Below are 6,000 nucleotides of genomic sequence, written 5' to 3' on the forward strand. Positions count from 1 at the left end.
TATTTATAAGAGCATTTATACTCATAATTTTTATTTACCCTTGCATGTCTGATTTTTTTCTTCATTTAATTAGCTAAGGCAACCAGACAGTGTTGAATATTAGTGGTAATGGTAAGAATTTGTCTCTTTTCTTGCTTTAATCAAAATGCTTCTAATGTTTAGTTATTAAATATGAGGTTTGCTATAGGCTTATAAAGTTGAGGGAGTTTTCTTCTATTCTTAGCTTACTATAAGCTTTTACAAGAAATTAGTGTTGAACTTTACTAAATGCTTTTTTCAGCATTTTCCTTCACCTATTCATATAGTAAAGTCCTAATGTTGGAACATCTTTTTGGTTCATTTATGGGTTCAACCATAAATTGGTCATGATATATTATTATTTTGGTGAACTTCTGAATTTTATTTAGTACCATCTAATTTAGGATTTTTGTATGAATATTCATAAGTAAGATTCGTCTGTACTAACACTGTGTTTGTGCTGCCTTCAAAATGTTTGTTTTGGTACTCAGGAAGAATTTTTTTTGAGAGCAATCTTATTTTTTTTTCTTTTTTTTGCTTTGGTGTATTAAGGGTTATCTGTTCCTTGACATAACTTGTAAAATTAACTTCATCTGGGGTAGGTGGAAGTAGCTAGAGTGCTGGTCATTGAGGTTTGTGATTCCTATGAGCCCTCAGATGAGTGTGGATGGGGAGAAGCAGTTAGGGTGGGAAGTAACCTGAGAACATAGGTTACCAGCATACTTAGTTTGTATATATTGTCTCTAAACAAACTCTTAACCATCCTGAAGATTCCTCTACTCCGAGGACAGTGGAAATGGGAACAGAGATGAGGGGTAGATTCAGGAACCCACATGGAAGGTGAACCAATTGACTTTGGTTAACTAAACAGCCAGGGAGGTGGGAGATGTCAAGTTAATGTCTCCTTGATTTATTGTAAAAAAATGACAAGGTTGCTGGAAACAAGAGATTCCAGAGGAGGGTTGGTTTTAGGGAAGATGAGGAATTCAGTTTGGGACATATCCTTCAGAAGCCTGATGAAGGAAACAGATTGAGCACAGAGTGCTGTCCAATGGTGAATGTAATCCTCACAACTAATTTACCTCTGATGTACAGATCAGTAAACTGGAGACCTGGAAAGATTGAGTTCTTCAAGGTCTTTTAATTCTGATGATCATGTTCTTTCCAATGCGTGCTTTATAAGGTATCAGCCCAGAGTTCGTTGGCATCAAGTGAAAGTCTTTTCAGGCTAAGAGAGATATTGGCTTGGTCACAGGCAGAAGGAAAGAAATGTTTAGAAATGGCTAGAATAAAGTTGGTTGAAGTGAGTGAGGTCCTGGAGTACACAAGACAGGACTTATTCAGGAAAACACTTTTTGAGAGCACAGACACTAGGACCATGAAGAGCAAGAGTGCACAGTTTCTGTACTTGATATAATTTTAATCTATCAAGAAAAATGAGCATGTCGTGAATTGCCCGATTTCCCAGTTCCCACTGATATAGCCCACCCCTCCTTCACTCTTCTTCCTTCCTCTTTCCAATGGTTCCAAAAGGCAGGAACCATATCTGCCTTAATGGCCAAGGTAGAGGGTAGTGTGTGAATGAGGAAGAGAGAAAGGATTACAGTGAGATGATAAACGTTAGGATACAATGTACAGAATGTTCTGGAGCACCAAGGAAAGGGTAACAAACTGGAAAACTCCACACAAATAATATGATACTTGAATTGGGTTTTAAAAGATAAGTAGGAGGGACATCCCTGGTGGCGCAGTGGTTAAGAATCCGCCTGCCAATGCAGGGGACATGGGTTTGAGCCCTGGTCCAGGGAGATCCCACATGCAGCAGAGCAACTAAGCCCATGCGCCACAACTACTGAGCCTGTGCTCTAGAGCACGCGAGCCACAACTACTGAGCCCGCGTGCCACAACTACTGAAGCCCACATGCCTAGAGCCTGTGCTCTGAAACAAGAGAAACCACTGCAAGAGAAGCCCGCACACTGCAACGACCCTACTCGCCACAACTAGAGAAAGTTCACGTGCAGCAAAGAAGACCCAACACAACCATAAATAAATAAATTCATTAAAAAAAAAAAGTAAGTAGGAGTTTACCATTCAATGAGAGGAGGATATTTAAAGCAGAAGGATATTCAAAACAGTGGTAACTGGTATGTGTACAGGCTTAGGTTACCTTATACCGATCAGACTGGCAAAATTAGAAAATGGAATAATGCAAGTGTTGTTTATGATGAGGGGAACCAGCCATCTTTGTTCACAGCTGATGAATGTGGACCAGTGCAGCCTGTCTGGAGTCACACAGCAGAACTTAACTTAAAAATGCACATCCCGTAGGACCCTGTAGGCTCATTCCCGGTTAAACGCCCAGAGAAAATGACATTCACTGCATAATGTTTGTAGAAATAGAGAGTTGGAGGAAATCTAGGTGTCCAGGGTAAAATGTGGTAGATACATATTTTGGAATATTTTACAGCAGTCAGAGTGACAAACTAGAAGTACATAAAGCAACATAAACAGATATCAAAGACAGTGCTACATTTTTAAAAACCCAAAACAAACAAGATCTATACTGCAAGATCTTTTATGTTAGTTAAAAATGCATACATACAAAAGATCGCACTATTTTCAAAGATGCACACACATCACCTGCGCACATACCACCACGATGGATTGCGGGTCTGGAGGTGAGGGCTGGGGATCAAAGGGGAAAGGGAAACGAGTGAAGCCTGTGCTGACTGAAATATACAGCAACTGACTGGTATGATGATCAGTTTCCTGCCCCTGAAGTCCAAATAAAGGACCTAGAAGTGTAAAAGTGTATGTCATGCTTTTGCCACGGAAGAGGCTGGGTGAGTTGGAGGGAGCCCCAGAGCTGAGGCTGGGGGAGGGGCTGGAGTCAGAGTGCCAGCCCGGGGCCCCATCCTGAGGGCAACAGGGAGCTGCTGACCGCTTTTAAGGAGAAAAGAACATTTTGCTTTAAAAGGTCCCCTCTGGTGACCTAGAGGAAAGCTTGGAGACGGTGCAGTGTTTAGAAGACCACTTTAAAATGACAGGAGAAAGACACAGAGATCAGAACTAATGTGGGTAGGTGGGGTAGCAAGACCGTGGGTGGTCTGGAGTGAGTGCCTCCTAGGGGCCCCCGTGGGAACCCACGCCAGACCACCTGCTTTTTGAACTGAAGCCGCCACTGGCTTCCCTCCTTTCAGGAGAGCAGCTGGGAGGCCAGAGTAACATTGTATCTCCTCTCCTAGTTGCGTTCCCTCCTCCATCTCTGCCTACCCTGACACAGAAAGCAGGAGACTCAAGTGCTAAGTCCAGCTCTTCCCTCTGGTTCCAGAAGAGACCTTGGACAGGTCACAGCTTCTCTCTGGGCCTCACTTCCCCTCTCCCTTTTCCAGTCTGCATTTTCTTTGGTTCCATATTATTTCCCTAGTAATAGCCCTCAACAAGGAAATCTTGCCCCCTCTTGAAATTCCCCCCCCCCAGGTGTCTCAAAAGTCCTGACATCCTCCTTAATCTTCCAGCTCCTCTGCCCCACCCTGGTGAGGAGGACCAACAAATTGGTATTACAATGGCCCTGCTGATCGCATTATGGGTGTCTAATGCAATATGCCCTCGTGAGGACCATCCATCAGAGCAGAGCCCCTCCCTACGTCCCTGCCATCCCCAGTCACATTAGTCAGGCAGCCCATTCATCACTACCACGCACCTCCATGGAGACCGGCCTAGACAGATGAGGGGCCGAATCAGATTTATGGGGAGGAATCGTGGAAAAAATCAGCCCCATCCATCTCCCAGACACTGAAGAGGGAGCCCTGTGTCCCCACTCCCTCCAAGGCTCCTTAGGGAAACGGGTACTAATGGAGAAGGCCAGCCAAGTTGCTTTTGTCTCCCTGAAGGCCCATTCCTGAGCGCCAGGGTTGCCTAGCACCGCCCTAGAACTGGCTTCTTGAGGAGTTCATAATTTTTGGAGCAAAGGCCCCGCCAGGACTGGGACACAGTGCCCGGAGTCAGCCCAACTTCTGAGAATCCAGGGAATTCATTCAAGGGGGTCCCGGGTTGGGTTAACTGCTGTGAGCAAAGGCTGGGGAGCAGTAGGCACTAAGCCCAGCTCAGAGATGGGGCCAGGCCCAGGGTAAACATCTCAGGGAAGGTGATTGCACCCAGGCCTTCCATCTGAGATGAGGCCTTGCTCGGGGCTCATTTCAGCTCTGCCCGGCCACACCGGGCCCCTCTCCTGGGCACAGAAGTGGCTGAGAGGACTGAGGATGGAGTGGCGCAGGAAGGGGAACAACTGCCTTGCAGGTCCCAGGATCTGTGAAACCTGAAGCTTGTATGACTCAGCGAAGCCTCTTGAGGGAAATAATGCAAAGTATGAATTGCCAGGGCTTTGGAAGGAGACTGTACAAGTGAGAAATCCCAACGTTTTGGCTTCCTTGGCTTTACCTTGAATCTGTCCCAGCTCTGAGCCCCAAATGTCACAACTGCCAATTGCCCAGTAAGGCAAGACTTCTTCTCCCCCTTCTTATAAGAAAATTGAGCCTGAGACGTGAAGTGACTTGGCCAAGACTATACAGCTGATGAATGGCAGGACTGACTCCCTGACCTGTGCTAGCGTTGGCGGGTCCTATGGGGCGGGGCCTTCTCTCCAGGCCATCCCCAAGCTGTGGACGGGGTGTGCCCGCTGCCCTCGGCTGCTCTCTACCCTGGTGCTGCAGCTGCCCTGGGGATCCTGACAAGGGACCAGTCACAGGGACAGGGGGGTGGAAGAAATCCTCGTACCGTTAAGCCCTGAGGGATCAGTGATGGGTGCTCTGAGCTCGGGGCTGCCCCTGCCCTACAGTCACTATTCTTGCTTCCCCTAAATTGACCAGGGTGCCATCGGAGATGGGTCCTGGTAGGGGGAGCTCAGGGGCTGAACAGCACTGGAGGCCTGGATCTTGGGCCCAGGCAGAGGGCCACGAAGGGTCCTTTCTATGTTTGTGTACCCTTCTCTGAGAAGTCTGCCCTGCCCCACCCCCAGTCTCATCCCCCAGGCCTTCCTCACTCCACCCGGGCTCTGGTGAGCTGTCCCTTACCCAGCAGGCCAAGCCAGTCACTGCTCATCTGGGTACTATGGTGCTGAGAAGACTGGGTGGCCCTCCTCCTGCCGGGCCAGAGGCTCCAAGGCCCTGAAGCTCCACCCTGAACCAGCTTGTGGAGAATGGGGAGGGGTCTGGGCATGCGTAGCGGTGGCGGGGGGGAGGAGTGGAACGGGCGAGTCTCCATGAGCACCTATGAATGCACAAGGAGCATCTTTGAGAATAAGAACGTATGTATAAAGCAGAAACTAACACACCATTGTAAAGCAATTATACTTCAATAAAGATGTATATATATATATATATATATATATATATATATATATATACACACTAAGGTATTATTAAAAAAAAAAGTATAGTTGAAAAAAAAGAAGAAAAAAAAAGAATGTGTGTGTCCACCCAAGAGAGGAAGCACTGCAAACGTTTCCCTGCTCATTTGCTCTCCCTGTGATGATTGTGCTGGGTAACTTCCCCACAGCTGCCACTTGCCCCTGAGGGCAACGCCATGCCTTGTCTCCCCTCAGAGGGCAGGCCTAGCCTAGGGCTGTCTGAGCTGCCGCGTGTGGAGACCTTACCTAAGTACCTCCATCCTCCTCCCCTTCCCTCACCAGTCTCTCACCCTTCTCTCCTGGGTTCCCCCAGCCCAGGCCCCTCCAGGCCAGCTCTGCACCCCTGCTTGCTCTTCCAGCATGTGGACTCTCCTGGATGGGTCAGGAGAGTGCGTGGGAAGAGAGTCCATCCCTCTCTCTTCATTGCCTGGTTTGCTTCCCATGTTTTCTGCATTCCCCATTCCCACATGGGGTTTCAGTGTGACCAGTCCATCGATTAGGTTTGGTCCTCCTTCTGACCTCACTGGATCCTCACACACCCTGATCCCACAGCGGCCCCCTTCCTGTCTCAGCC

The sequence above is a fragment of the Stenella coeruleoalba genome, assembly GCF_951394435.1.
Source record: "Stenella coeruleoalba genome assembly, chromosome: 13".
Lineage (NCBI taxonomy): Eukaryota > Metazoa > Chordata > Mammalia > Artiodactyla > Delphinidae > Stenella > Stenella coeruleoalba.